Genomic DNA, 13,866 nt, shown 5'->3' on the forward strand with positions numbered 1-13,866 from the left:
TATACTAACGAGGACTGGAACAGCACTGCCCCCGGCCATGCCCCTGGTGTAGTTACGCCGTTCTGATGCCATTACTTTTAATCGCTCAAGGTTGGACAAAAATGAATCAATTGTCAAATTACGCTCCTACGTTCTCCGTCAATCTGCATTTGAAAAGGAACGTTACCTACGGGCCTGAATGTGAAAACCTGCTTTTGCCTGTTAGATCTTTTGCAGTCACTCCAGAGTAGTCGCCGAAAAAAGGCTGTGTCTTTGACAGAGTGGACGATTACTGGTTAAAGTTGCAATGGTCGTTATTCAATTTCAGTTTTGAGTATCTGTTGACTACAATTGCGCGCCCTCTTCTTGTTGGACGCGATATGGCAAACAGCATGTGCAAATTGGTCAAAGAAATCAAAAAGGGTTTTGCGAGACTACAGAAGATTGTTAAGAACCAATTTCTAAACAGCCTTTGTTTCTCCCATGAAAAACAGCTGCACTGAAGAAGCAGCCCTAGGATGTCAATTACCACAGCTTCAATCCCCTCTCCACGCTACACTGGCTTAGCATTGGACCGATCAGCCTCCACATATGAGCATGGTCCCCATTAAGCTGAGAAAGTACCTATTGTGCACTAGGATTTTGGAAAGCCCCTTAGAGTCGACCTTGCACGATAATGTGTCGCTTTGTGGTTAGATGCTACCCTCTGAAAGTAATACCCTACGTGGCTAAATTCTGTAGTGTAGTGGATATCACCTTGGCCTAACATGCATAAAGGTCCCTCGTTCGAAATCAGGCAGAAACCCTTTTGCTATCCATTATCATGTGCACAGTCAGTCTGGGTGGATTGCCTTGTAAAAGGGGTTGTCTCAGCTCTAACAATTAGAAAGGCAACACTTTTGGTTTTAGTACTACAAAGTTCGATAAAGATCCTTTCAATCCAAAACCCCTGAGGAGTAAACTTCCACGACCGTGGTATTCTTCTTGCTGGGAAGCTACGCTCTGAAGTAGCTCGTCAAAGTCGCCGATTTCTGTGGTGTAGCGGTTATCAAGTTCGCCTCACACGTGAAAGGTCCCTGGCCTGAAACCAGGCAGAAACACAATTGTTGTTATTTTAAGATGACATTCACACTCAAGCTGTGTCAGTGGGTTGACTAAGTTCTTACACATGCTTGCAATGGTCGTCGTTCAATTTCAGTTTTGAGTTAGCTGTTGAGGAGTTCCTTTCCTGCAATTGCATGCCCTCTTCTTGGTGCACGCGATATGGCAAACAGCATGTGCAAATTGGTCAAAGAAATTGAAAAGGGTTATGCGAGACTACAGAGAAAATTAAGAACCAATTTCTAAACAGCCTCAGTTTGGACAAAGCCACCACATACTATTAATCGAAATAGAGACTTTCTCCAATGAAAAATAGCTGCACTTGCAGCAGCAGCCCTAGGATGTCAATTACAACAGGCGGAGATCCTGTCCACTATACTAACGAGGACTGGAACAGCACTGGGCCCGGCCATGCCCCTGGTGTAGTTACGCTGTTCTGATGCCATTACTTTTAATCGCTCAAGGTTGGACAAAAATGCATCACTTGTCAAATTACGCCCCTACGTTCTCCGGCAATCTGCATTTGAAAAGGAACGTTACCTACGGGCCTGAATGTGAAAGCCTGCTTTTGCCTACGCTCTGAAGTAGCTCGTCAAAGTCGCCGGTATCTGTGGTGTAGCGGTTATCAAGTTTGCCTCACACGTGAAAGGTCCCTGGCCTGAAATCAGGCAGAAACACAATTGTTGTTATTTTAAGATGACATTTACACTCAAGCTGTGTCAGTGGGTTGACTAAGTTCTTACACATGCTTGCTCCGTAAAACAACCTGAAATCACAGAATGGCACACATAGAGACTACCTTCCAAACCGTCTTAAGTACAAAAACAAAAGGTTAGGGGACTCTTGGCATCGTACGCAAGACAGAGGTGGTGTAATGCCGAAGCCCGGGATCGAACCAGGGACCTTTAGATCTTCAGTCTAACGCTCTCCCAACTGAGCTATTTTGGCACAACACCCGATGACTTCTTCTGGCCATCATTTGGAAATGCAAGCCTCCTCAACCAAGCCGAAGACGTATTGCGGGAAATTTCAACTGTCCGGGACAAAGGCAAAAAGACTCTCCCCGTCGGGGAATCGAACCCCGGTCTTCCGCGTGACAGGCGGAGATACTGTCCACTATACTAACGAGGACTGGAAAAGCACTGCTCGTTTGCAGTCACGCCAGAGTAGTCGCTGGACAAAGGCTGTGTGCCTCTGACTGAGCGGACCATTACTGGCTAAAGTTGCAATGGTCGTCGTTCAATTTCAGTTTTGAGTACCTGTTGAGGAGTTCCTTTCCTGCAATTGCATGCCCTCTTCTTGGTGCACGCGATATGGCAAACAGCATGTGCAAATTGGTCAAAGAAATCAAAAAGGGTTTTGCGAGACTACAGAAGATTGTTAAAAACCAATTTCTAAACAGCCTTTGTTTCTCCCATGAAAAACAGCTGCACTGAAGAAGCAGCCCTAGGATGTCAATTACCACAGCTTCAATCCCCTCTCCACGCTACACTGGCTTAGCATTGGACCGATCAGCCTCCACATATGAGCATGGTCCCCATTAAGCTGAGAAAGTACCTATTGTGCACTAGGATTTTGGAAAGCCCCTTAGAGTCGACCTAGCACGATAATGTGTCGCTTTGTGGTTAGATGCTACCCTCTGAAAGTAATACCCTACGTGGCTAAATTCTGTAGTGTAGTGGATATCACCTTGGCCTAACATGCATAAAGGTCCCTCGTTCGAAATCAGGCAGAAACCCTTTTGCTATCCATTATCATGTGCACAGTCAGTCTGGGTGGATTGCCTTGTAAAAGGGGTTGTCTCAGCTCTAACAATTAGAAAGGCAACACTTTTGGTTTTAGTACTACAAAGTTCGATAAAGATCCTTTCATCCCAAAACCCCTGAGGAGTAAACTTCCACGACCGTGGTATTCTTCTTGCTGGGAAGCTACGCTCTGAAGTAGCTCGTCAAAGTCGCCGATTTCTGTGGTGTAGCGGTTATCAAGTTCGCCTCACACGTGAAAGGTCCCTGGCCTGAAACCAGGCAGAAACACAATTGTTGTTATTTTAAGATGACATTCACACTCAAGCTGTGTCAGTGGGTTGACTAAGTACTTACACATGCTTGCAATGGTCGTCGTTCAATTTCAGTTTTGAGTTACCTGTTGAGGAGTTCCTTTCCTGCAATTGCATGCCCTCTTCTTGGTGCACGCGATATGGCAAACAGCATGTGCAAATTGGTCAAAGAAATTGAAAAGGGTTATGCGAGACTACAGAGAAAATTAAGAACCAATTTCTAAACAGCCTCAGTTTGGACAAAGCCACCACATACTATTAATCGAAATAGAGACTTTCTCCAATGAAAAATAGCTGCACTTGCAGCAGCAGCCCTAGGATGTCAATTACAACAGGCGGAGATCCTGTCCACTATACTAACGAGGACTGGAACAGCACTGGGCCCGGCCATGCCCCTGGTGTAGTTACGCTGTTCTGATGCCATTACTTTTAATCGCTCAAGGTTGGACAAAAATGCATCACTTGTCAAATTACGCCCCTACGTTCTCCGGCAATCTGCATTTGAAAAGGAACGTTACCTACGGGCCTGAATGTGAAAGCCTGCTTTTGCCTACGCTCTGAAGTAGCTCGTCAAAGTCGCCGGTATCTGTGGTGTAGCGGTTATCAAGTTTGCCTCACACGTGAAAGGTCCCTGGCCTGAAATCAGGCAGAAACACAATTGTTGTTATTTTAAGATGACATTTACACTCAAGCTGTGTCAGTGGGTTGACTAAGTTCTTACACATGCTTGCTCAGTAAAACAACCTGAAATCACAGAATGGCACACATAGAGACTACCTTCCAAACCGTCTTAAGTACAAAAACAAAAGGTTAGGGGACTCTTGGCATCGTACGCAAGACAGAGGTGGTGTAATGCCGAAGCCCGGGATCGAACCAGGGACCTTTAGATCTTCAGTCTAACGCTCTCCCAACTGAGCTATTTTGGCACAACACCCGATGACTTCTTCTGGCCATCATTTGGAAATGCAAGCCTCGTCAACCAAGGCGAAGACGTATTGCGGGAAATTTCAACTGTCCGGGACAAAGGCAAAAAGACTCTCCCCGTCGGGGAATCGAACCCCGGTCTTCCGCGTGACAGGCGGAGATACTGTCCACTATACTAACGAGGACTGGAAAAGCACTGCTCGTTTGCAGTCACGCCAGAGTAGTCGCTGGACAAAGGCTGTGTGCCTCTGACTGAGCGGACCATTACTGGCTAAAGTTGCAATGGTCGTCGTTCAATTTCAGTTTTGAGTACCTGTTGAGGAGTTCCTTTCCTGCAATTGCATGCCCTCTTCTTGGTGCACGCGATATGGCAAACAGCATGTGCAAATTGGTAAAAGAAATCGAAAAGGGTTATGCGAGACTACAGAAGAAAGTTAAGAACCAATTTCTAAACAGCCTCAGTTTGGACAAAGCCACCACATACTATTAATCGAAATAGAGACTTTCTCCCATGAAAAATAGCTGCACTTGCAGCAGCAGCCCTAGGATGTCAATTACAACAGGCGGAGATACTGTCCACTATACTAACGAGGACTGGAACAGCACTGCCCCCGGCCATGCCCCTGGTGTAGTTACGCCGTTCTGATGCCATTACTTTTACTCGCTCAAGGTTGGACAAAAATGAATCAATTGTCAAATTACGCTCCTACGTTCTCCGTCAATCTGCATTTGAAAAGGAACGTTACCTACGGGCCTGAATGTGAAAACCTGCTTTTGCCTGTTAGATCTTTTGCAGTCACTCCAGAGTAGTCGCCGAAAAAAGGCTGTGTCTTTGACAGAGCGGACGATTACTGGTTAAAGTTGCAATGGTCGTTATTCAATTTCAGTTTTGAGTATCTGTTGACTACAATTGCGCGCCCTCTTCTTGTTGGACGCGATATGGCAAACAGCATGTGCAAATTGGTCAAAGAAATCAAAAAGGGTTTTGCGAGACTACAGAAGATTGTTAAGAACCAATTTCTAAACAGCCTTTGTTTCTCCCATGAAAAACAGCTGCACTGAAGAAGCAGCCCTAGGATGTCAATTACCACAGCTTCAATCCCCTCTCCACGCTACACTGGCTTAGCATTGGACCGATCAGCCTCCACATATGAGCATGGTCCCCATTAAGCTGAGAAAGTACCTATTGTGCACTAGGATTTTGGAAAGCCCCTTAGAGTCGACCTTGCACGATAATGTGTCGCTTTGTGGTTAGATGCTACCCTCTGAAAGTAATACCCTACGTGGCTAAATTCTGTAGTGTAGTGGATATCACCTTGGCCTAACATGCATAAAGGTCCCTCGTTCGAAATCAGGCAGAAACCCTTTTGCTATCCATTATCATGTGCACAGTCAGTCTGGGTGGATTGCCTTGTAAAAGGGGTTGTCTCAGCTCTAACAATTAGAAAGGCAACACTTTTGGTTTTAGTACTACAAAGTTCGATAAAGATCCTTTCATCCCAAAACCCCTGAGGAGTAAACTTCCACGACCGTGGTATTCTTCTTGCTGGGAAGCTACGCTCTGAAGTAGCTCGTCAAAGTCGCCGATTTCTGTGGTGTAGCGGTTATCAAGTTCGCCTCACACGTGAAAGGTCCCTGGCCTGAAACCAGGCAGAAACACAATTGTTGTTATTTTAAGATGACATTCACACTCAAGCTGTGTCAGTGGGTTGACTAAGTACTTACACATGCTTGCAATGGTCGTCGTTCAATTTCAGTTTTGAGTTACCTGTTGAGGAGTTCCTTTCCTGCAATTGCATGCCCTCTTCTTGGTGCACGCGATATGGCAAACAGGATGTGCAAATTGGTCAAAGAAATCGAAAAGGGCAAGCAGCAAGTGCAAATTGGTCAAAGAAATCGAAAAGGGTTATGCGAGACTACAGAAGAAAGTTAAGAACCAATTTCTAAACAGCCTCAGTTTGGACAAAGCCACCACATACTATTAATGGAAATAGAGACTTTCTCCCATGAAAAATAGCTGCACTTGCAGCAGCAGCCCTAGGATGTCAATTACAACAGGCGGAGATACTGTCCACTATACTAACGAGGACTGGAACAGCACTGCCCCCGGCCATGCCCCTGGTGTAGTTACGCCGTTCTGATGCCATTACTTTTACTCGCTCAAGGTTGGACAAAAATGAATCAATTGTCAAATTACGCTCCTACGTTCTCCGTCAATCTGCATTTGAAAAGGAACGTTACCTACGGGCCTGAATGTGAAAACCTGCTTTTGCCTGTTAGATCTTTTGCAGTCACTCCAGAGTAGTCGCCGAAAAAAGGCTGTGTCTTTGACAGAGCGGACGATTACTGGTTAAAGTTGCAATGGTCGTTATTCAATTTCAGTTTTGAGTATCTGTTGACTACAATTGCGCGCCCTCTTCTTGTTGGACGCGATATGGCAAACAGCATGTGCAAATTGGTCAAAGAAATCAAAAAGGGTTTTGCGAGACTACAGAAGATTGTTAAGAACCAATTTCTAAACAGCCTTTGTTTCTCCCATGAAAAACAGCTGCACTGAAGAAGCAGCCCTAGGATGTCAATTACCACAGCTTCAATCCCCTCTCCACGCTACACTGGCTTAGCATTGGACCGATCAGCCTCCACATATGAGCATGGTCCCCATTAAGCTGAGAAAGTACCTATTGTGCACTAGGATTTTGGAAAGCCCCTTAGAGTGGACCTTGCACGATAATGTGTCGCTTTGTGGTTAGATGCTACCCTCTGAAAGTAATACCCTACGTGGCTAAATTCTGTAGTGTAGTGGATATCACCTTGGCCTAACATGCATAAAGGTCCCTCGTTCGAAATCAGGCAGAAACCCTTTTGCTATCCATTATCATGTGCACAGTCAGTCTGGGTGGATTGCCTTGTAAAAGGGGTTGTCTCAGCTCTAACAATTAGAAAGGCAACACTTTTGGTTTTAGTACTACAAAGTTCGATAAAGATCCTTTCATCCCAAAACCCCTGAGGAGTAAACTTCCACGACCGTGGTATTCTTCTTGCTGGGAAGCTACGCTCTGAAGTAGCTCGTCAAAGTCGCCGATTTCTGTGGTGTAGCGGTTATCAAGTTCGCCTCACACGTGAAAGGTCCCTGGCCTGAAACCAGGCAGAAACACAATTGTTTTTATTTTAAGATGACATTCACACTCAAGCTGTGTCAGTGGGTTGACTAAGTACTTACACATGCTTGCAATGGTCGTCGTTCAATTTCAGTTTTGAGTTACCTGTTGAGGAGTTCCTTTCCTGCAATTGCATGCCCTCTTCTTGGTGCACGCGATATGGCAAACAGCATGTGCAAATTGGTCAAAGAAATTGAAAAGGGTTATGCGAGACTACAGAGAAAATTAAGAACCAATTTCTAAACAGCCTCAGTTTGGACAAAGCCACCACATACTATTAATCGAAATAGAGACTTTCTCCAATGAAAAATAGCTGCACTTGCAGCAGCAGCCCTAGGATGTCAATTACAACAGGCGGAGATCCTGTCCACTATACTAACAAGGACTGGAACAGCACTGGGCCCGGCCATGCCCCTGGTGTAGTTACGCTGTTCTGATGCCATTACTTTTAATCGCTCAAGGTTGGACAAAAATGCATCACTTGTCAAATTACGCCCCTACGTTCTCCGGCAATCTGCATTTGAAAAGGAACGTTACCTACGGGCCTGAATGTGAAAGCCTGCTTTTGCCTACGCTCTGAAGTAGCTCGTCAAAGTCGCCGGTATCTGTGGTGTAGCGGTTATCAAGTTTGCCTCACACGTGAAAGGTCCCTGGCCTGAAATCAGGCAGAAACACAATTGATGTTATTTTAAGATGACATTTACACTCAAGCTGTGTCAGTGGGTTGACTAAGTTCTTACACATGCTTGCTCCGTAAAACAACCTGAAATCACAGAATGGCACACATAGAGACTACCTTCCAAACCGTCTTAAGTACAAAAACAAAAGGTTAGGGGACTCTTGGCATCGTACGCAAGACAGAGGTGGTGTAATGCCAAAGCCCGGGATCGAACCAGGGACCTTTAGATCTTCAGTCTATCGCTCTCCCAACTGAGCTACTTTGGCACAACACCCGATGACTTCTTCTGGCCATCATTTGGAAATGCAAGCCTCCTCAACCAAGCCGAAGACTTATTGCGGGAAATTTCAACTGTCCGGGACAAAGGCAAAAAGACTCTCCCCGTCGGGGAATCGAACCCCGGTCTTCCGCGTGACAAGCGGAGATACTGTCCACTATACTAACGAGGACTGGAAAAGCACTGCTCGTTTGCAGTCACGCCAGAGTAGTCGCTGGACAAAGGCTGTGTGCCTTTGACTGAGCGGACCATTACTGGCTAAAGTTGCAATGGTCGTCGTTCAATTTCAGTTTTGAGTACCTGTTGAGGAGTTCCTTTCCTGCAATTGCATGCCCTCTTCTTGGTGCACGCGATATGGCAAACAGCATGTGCAAATTGGTCAAAGAAATCGAAAAGGGCAAGCAGCAAGTGCAAATTGGTCAAAGAAATCGGAAAGGGTTATGCGAGACTACAGAAGAAAGTTAAGAACCAATTTCTAAACAGCCTCAGTTTGGACAAAGCCACCACATACTATTAATCGAAATAGAGACTTTCTCCCATGAAAAATAGCTGCACTTGCAGCAGCAGCCCTAGGATGTCAATTACAACAGGCGGAGATACTGTCCACTATACTAACGAGGACTGGAACAGCACTGCCCCCGGCCATGCCCCTGGTGTAGTTACGCCGTTCTGATGCCATTACTTTTACTCGCTCAAGGTTGGACAAAAATGAATCAATTGTCCAATTACGCTCCTACGTTCTCCGTCAATCTGCATTTGAAAAGGAACGTTACCTACGGGCCTGAATGTGAAAACTTGCTTTTGCCTGTTAGATCTTTTGCAGTCACTCCAGAGTAGTCGCCGAAAAAAGGCTGTGTCTTTGACAGAGCGGACGATTACTGGCTAAAGTTGCAATGGTCGTTATTCAATTTCAGTTTTGAGTATCTGTTGACTACAATTGCGCGCCCTCTTCTTGTTGGACGCAATATGGCAAACAGCATGTGCAAATTGGTCAAAGAAATCAAAAAGGGTTTTGCGAGACTACAGAAGATTGTTAAGAACCAATTTCTAAACAGCCTTTGTTTCTCCCATGAAAAACAGCTGCACTGAAGCAGCACCCCTAGGATGTCAATTACCACAGCTTCAATCCCCTCTCCACGCTACACTGGCTTAGCATTGGACCGATCAGCCTCCACATATGAGCATGGTCCCCATTAAGCTGACAAAGTACCTATTGTGCACTAGGATTTTGGAAAGCCCCTTAGAGTCGACCTTGCACGATAATGTGTCGCTTTGTGGTTAGATGCTACCCTCTGAAAGTAATACCCTACGTGGCTAAATTCTGTAGTGTAGTGGATATCACCTTGGCCTAACATGCATAAAGGTCCCTCGTTCGAAATCAGGCAGAAACCCTTTTGCTATCCATTATCATGTGCACAGTCAGTCTGGGTGGATTGCCTTGTAAAAGGGGTTGTCTCAGCTCTAACAATTAGAAAGGCAACACTTTTGGTTTTAGTACTACAAAGTTCGATAAAGATCCTTTCATCCCAAAACCCCTGAGGAGTAAACTTCCACGACCGTGGTATTCTTCTTGCTGGGAAGCTACGCTCTGAAGTAGCTCGTCAAAGTCGCCGATTTCTGTGGTGTAGCGGTTATCAAGTTCGCCTCACACGTGAAAGGTCCCTGGCCTGAAACCAGGCAGAAACACAATTGTTGTTATTTTAAGATGACATTCACACTCAAGCTGTGTCAGTGGGTTGACTAAGTTCTTACACATGCTTGCAATGGTCGTCGTTCAATTTCAGTTTTGAGTTACCTGTTGAGGAGTTCCTTTCCTGCAATTGCATGCCCTCTTCTTGGTGCACGCGATATGGCAAACAGCATGTGCAAATTGGTCAAAGAAATCGAAAAGGGTTATGCGAGACTACAGAAGAAAGTTAAGAACCAATTTCTAAACAGCCTCAGTTTGGACAAAGCCACCACATACTATTAATCGAAATAGAGACTTTCTCCAATGAAAAATAGCTGCACTTGCAGCAGCAGCCCTAGGATGTCAATTACAACAGGCGGAGATCCTGTCCACTATACTAACGAGGACTGGAACAGCACTGGCCCCGGCCATGCCCCTGGTGTACTTACGCTGTTCTGATGCCATTACTTTTAATCGCTCAAGGTTGGACAAAAATGCATCACTTGTCAAATTACGCCCCTACGTTCTCCGGCAATCTGCATTTGAAAAGGAACATTACCTACGGGCCTGAATGTGAAAGCCTGCTTTTGCCTACGCTCTGAAGTAGCTCGTCAAAGTCGCCGGTATCTGTGGTGTAGCGGTTATCAAGTTCGCCTCGCACGTGAAAGGTCCCTGGCCTGAAATCAGGCAGAAACACAATTGTTGTTATTTTAAGATGACATTTACTCTCAAGCTGTGTCAGTGGGTTGACTAAGTTCTTACACATGCTTGCTCCGTAAAACAACCTGAAATCACAGAATGGCACACATAGAGACTACCTTCCAAACCGTCTTAAGTACAAAAACAAAAGGTTACGGGACTCTTCGCATCGTACGCAAGACAGAGGTGGTGTAATGCCAAAACCCGGGATCAAACCAGGGGACCTTTAGATCTTCAGTCTAACGCTCTCCCAACTGAGCTATTTCGGCACAACAACCGATGACTTCTTTTGGCCATCATTTGCAAATGCAAGCCTCCTCAACCAAGCCGAAGACGTATTGCGGGAAATTTCAACGGTCCGGGACAAAGGCAAAAAGACTCTCCCCGTCAGGGAATCGAACCCGGTCTTCCGCGTGACAGGCGGAGATACTGTCCACTATACTAACGAGGACTGGAAAAGCACTGCTCGTTTGCAGTCACGCCAGAGTAGTCGCTGGACAAAGGCTGTGTGCCTTTGACTGAGCGGACCATTACTGGCTAAAGTTGCAATGGTCGTCGTTCAATTTCAGTTGTGAGTACCTGTTGAGGAGTTCCTTTCCTGCAATTGCATGCCCTCTTCTTGGTGCACGCGATATGGCAAACATGATGTGCAAATTGGTCAAAGAAATCGAAAAGGGCAAGCAGCAAGTGCAAATTGGTCAAAGAAATCGAAAAGGGTTATGCGAGACTACAGAAGAAAGTTAAGAACCAATTTCTAAACAGCCTCAGTTTGGACAAAGCCACCACATACTATTAATGGAAATAGAGACTTTCTCCCATGAAAAATAGCTGCACTTGCAGCAGCAGCCCTAGGATGTCAATTACAACAGGCGGAGATACTGTCCACTATACTAACGAGGACTGGAACAGCACTGCCCCCGGCCATGCCCCTGGTGTAGTTACGCCGTTCTGATGCCATTACTTTTACTCGCTCAAGGTTGGACAAAAATGAATCAATTGTCAAATTACGCTCCTACGTTCTCCGTCAATCTGCATTTGAAAAGGAACGTTACCTACGGGCCTGAATGTGAAAACCTGCTTTTGCCTGTTAGATCTTTTGCAGTCACTCCAGAGTAGTCGCCGAAAAAAGGCTGTGTCTTTGACAGAGCGGACGATTACTGGTTAAAGTTGCAATGGTCGTTATTCAATTTCAGTTTTGAGTATCTGTTGACTACAATTGCGCGCCCTCTTCTTGTTGGACGCGATATGGCAAACAGCATGTGCAAATTGGTCAAAGAAATCAAAAAGGGTTTTGCGAGACTACAGAAGATTGTTAAGAACCAATTTCTAAACAGCCTTTGTTTCTCCCATGAAAAACAGCTGCACTGAAGAAGCAGCCCTAGGATGTCAATTACCACAGCTTCAATCCCCTCTCCACGCTACACTGGCTTAGCATTGGACCGATCAGCCTCCACATATGAGCATGGTCCCCATTAAGCTGAGAAAGTACCTATTGTGCACTAGGATTTTGGAAAGCCCCTTAGAGTCGACCTTGCACGATAATGTGTCGCTTTGTGGTTAGATGCTACCCTCTGAAAGTAATACCCTACGTGGCTAAATTCTGTAGTGTAGTGGATATCACCTTGGCCTAACATGCATAAAGGTCCCTCGTTCGAAATCAGGCAGAAACCCTTTTGCTATCCATTATCATGTGCACAGTCAGTCTGGGTGGATTGCCTTGTAAAAGGGGTTGTCTCAGCTCTAACAATTAGAAAGGCAACACTTTTGGTTTTAGTACTACAAAGTTCGATAAAGATCCTTTCATCCCAAAACCCCTGAGGAGTAAACTTCCACGACCGTGGTATTCTTCTTGCTGGGAAGCTACGCTCTGAAGTAGCTCGTCAAAGTCGCCGATTTCTGTGGTGTAGCGGTTATCAAGTTCGCCTCACACGTGAAAGGTCCCTGGCCTGAAACCAGGCAGAAACACAATTGTTTTTATTTTAAGATGACATTCACACTCAAGCTGTGTCAGTGGGTTGACTAAGTACTTACACATGCTTGCAATGGTCGTCGTTCAATTTCAGTTTTGAGTTACCTGTTGAGGAGTTCCTTTCCTGCAATTGCATGCCCTCTTCTTGGTGCACGCGATATGGCAAACAGCATGTGCAAATTGGTCAAAGAAATTGAAAAGGGTTATGCGAGACTACAGAGAAAATTAAGAACCAATTTCTAAACAGCCTCAGTTTGGACAAAGCCACCACATACTATTAATCGAAATAGAGACTTTCTCCAATGAAAAATAGCTGCACTTGCAGCAGCAGCCCTAGGATGTCAATTACAACAGGCGGAGATCCTGTCCACTATACTAACGAGGACTGGAACAGCACTGGGCCCGGCCATGCCCCTGGTGTAGTTACGCTGTTCTGATGCCATTACTTTTAATCGCTCAAGGTTGGACAAAAATGCATCACTTGTCAAATTACGCCCCTACGTTCTCCGGCAATCTGCATTTGAAAAGGAACGTTACCTACGGGCCTGAATGTGAAAGCCTGCTTTTGCCTACGCTCTGAAGTAGCTCGTCAAAGTCGCCGGTATCTGTGGTGTAGCGGTTATCAAGTTTGCCTCACACGTGAAAGGTCCCTGGCCTGAAATCAGGCAGAAACACAATTGTTGTTATTTTAAGATGACATTTACACTCAAGCTGTGTCAGTGGGTTGACTAAGTTCTTACACATGCTTGCTCCGTAAAACAACCTGAAATCACAGAATGGCACACATAGAGACTACCTTCCAAACCGTCTTAAGTACAAAAACAAAGGGTTAGGGGACTCTTGGCATCGTACGCAAGACAGAGGTGGTGTAATGCCAAAGCCCGGGATCGAACCAGGGACCTTTAGATCTTCAGTCTAACGCTCTCCCAACTGAGCTACTTTGGCACAACACCCGATGACTTCTTCTGGCCATCATTTGGAAATGCAAGCCTCCTCAACCAAGCCGAAGACTTATTGCGGGAAATTTCAACTGTCCGGGACAAAGGCAAAAAGACTCTCCCCGTCGGGGAATCGAACCCCGGTCTTCCGCGTGACAGGCGGAGATACTGTCCACTATACTAACGAGGACTGGAAAAGCACTGCTCGTTTGCAGTCACGCCAGAGTAGTCGCTGGACAAAGGCTGTGTGCCTTTGACTGAGCGGACCATTACTGGCTAAAGTTGCAATGGTCGTCGTTCAATTTCAGTTTTGAGTACCTGTTGAGGAGTTCCTTTCCTGCAATTGCATGCCCTCTTCTTGGTGCACGCGATATGGCAAACAGCATGTGCAAATTGGTCAAAGAAATCGAAAAGGGA

At 45.6% G+C, this 13,866-nt stretch overlaps 7 non-coding genes across 7 annotated transcripts; all 7 read right to left on the reverse strand.

Annotated features, from left to right (window-relative positions):
• Positions 1 to 1,955: 1,955 nt before the first annotated feature.
• Positions 1,956 to 2,028, reverse strand: trnaf-gaa (transfer RNA phenylalanine (anticodon GAA)). Its single transcript has one exon. It is a non-coding gene; the product is annotated as a tRNA-Phe (tRNA).
• Positions 2,029 to 2,139: 111 nt separating this feature from the next.
• On the reverse strand, positions 2,140 to 2,211 carry trnad-guc (transfer RNA aspartic acid (anticodon GUC)). The gene has a single exon. It is a non-coding gene; the product is annotated as a tRNA-Asp (tRNA).
• A 1,778-nt stretch (positions 2,212 to 3,989) lies between these two features.
• On the reverse strand, positions 3,990 to 4,062 carry trnaf-gaa (transfer RNA phenylalanine (anticodon GAA)). The gene has a single exon. It is a non-coding gene; the product is annotated as a tRNA-Phe (tRNA).
• Positions 4,063 to 4,173: 111 nt separating this feature from the next.
• Positions 4,174 to 4,245, reverse strand: trnad-guc (transfer RNA aspartic acid (anticodon GUC)). Its single transcript has one exon. It is a non-coding gene; the product is annotated as a tRNA-Asp (tRNA).
• A 4,029-nt stretch (positions 4,246 to 8,274) lies between these two features.
• trnad-guc (transfer RNA aspartic acid (anticodon GUC)) lies at positions 8,275 to 8,346 on the reverse strand. Its single transcript has one exon. It is a non-coding gene; the product is annotated as a tRNA-Asp (tRNA).
• A 5,037-nt stretch (positions 8,347 to 13,383) lies between these two features.
• trnaf-gaa (transfer RNA phenylalanine (anticodon GAA)) lies at positions 13,384 to 13,456 on the reverse strand. Its single transcript has one exon. It is a non-coding gene; the product is annotated as a tRNA-Phe (tRNA).
• Positions 13,457 to 13,567: 111 nt separating this feature from the next.
• On the reverse strand, positions 13,568 to 13,639 carry trnad-guc (transfer RNA aspartic acid (anticodon GUC)). Its single transcript has one exon. It is a non-coding gene; the product is annotated as a tRNA-Asp (tRNA).
• Positions 13,640 to 13,866: the final 227 nt, after the last annotated feature.

The sequence above is a fragment of the Channa argus genome, unplaced genomic scaffold (assembly GCF_033026475.1).
Source record: "Channa argus isolate prfri unplaced genomic scaffold, Channa argus male v1.0 Contig156, whole genome shotgun sequence".
Classification (NCBI taxonomy): domain Eukaryota; kingdom Metazoa; phylum Chordata; class Actinopteri; order Anabantiformes; family Channidae; genus Channa; species Channa argus.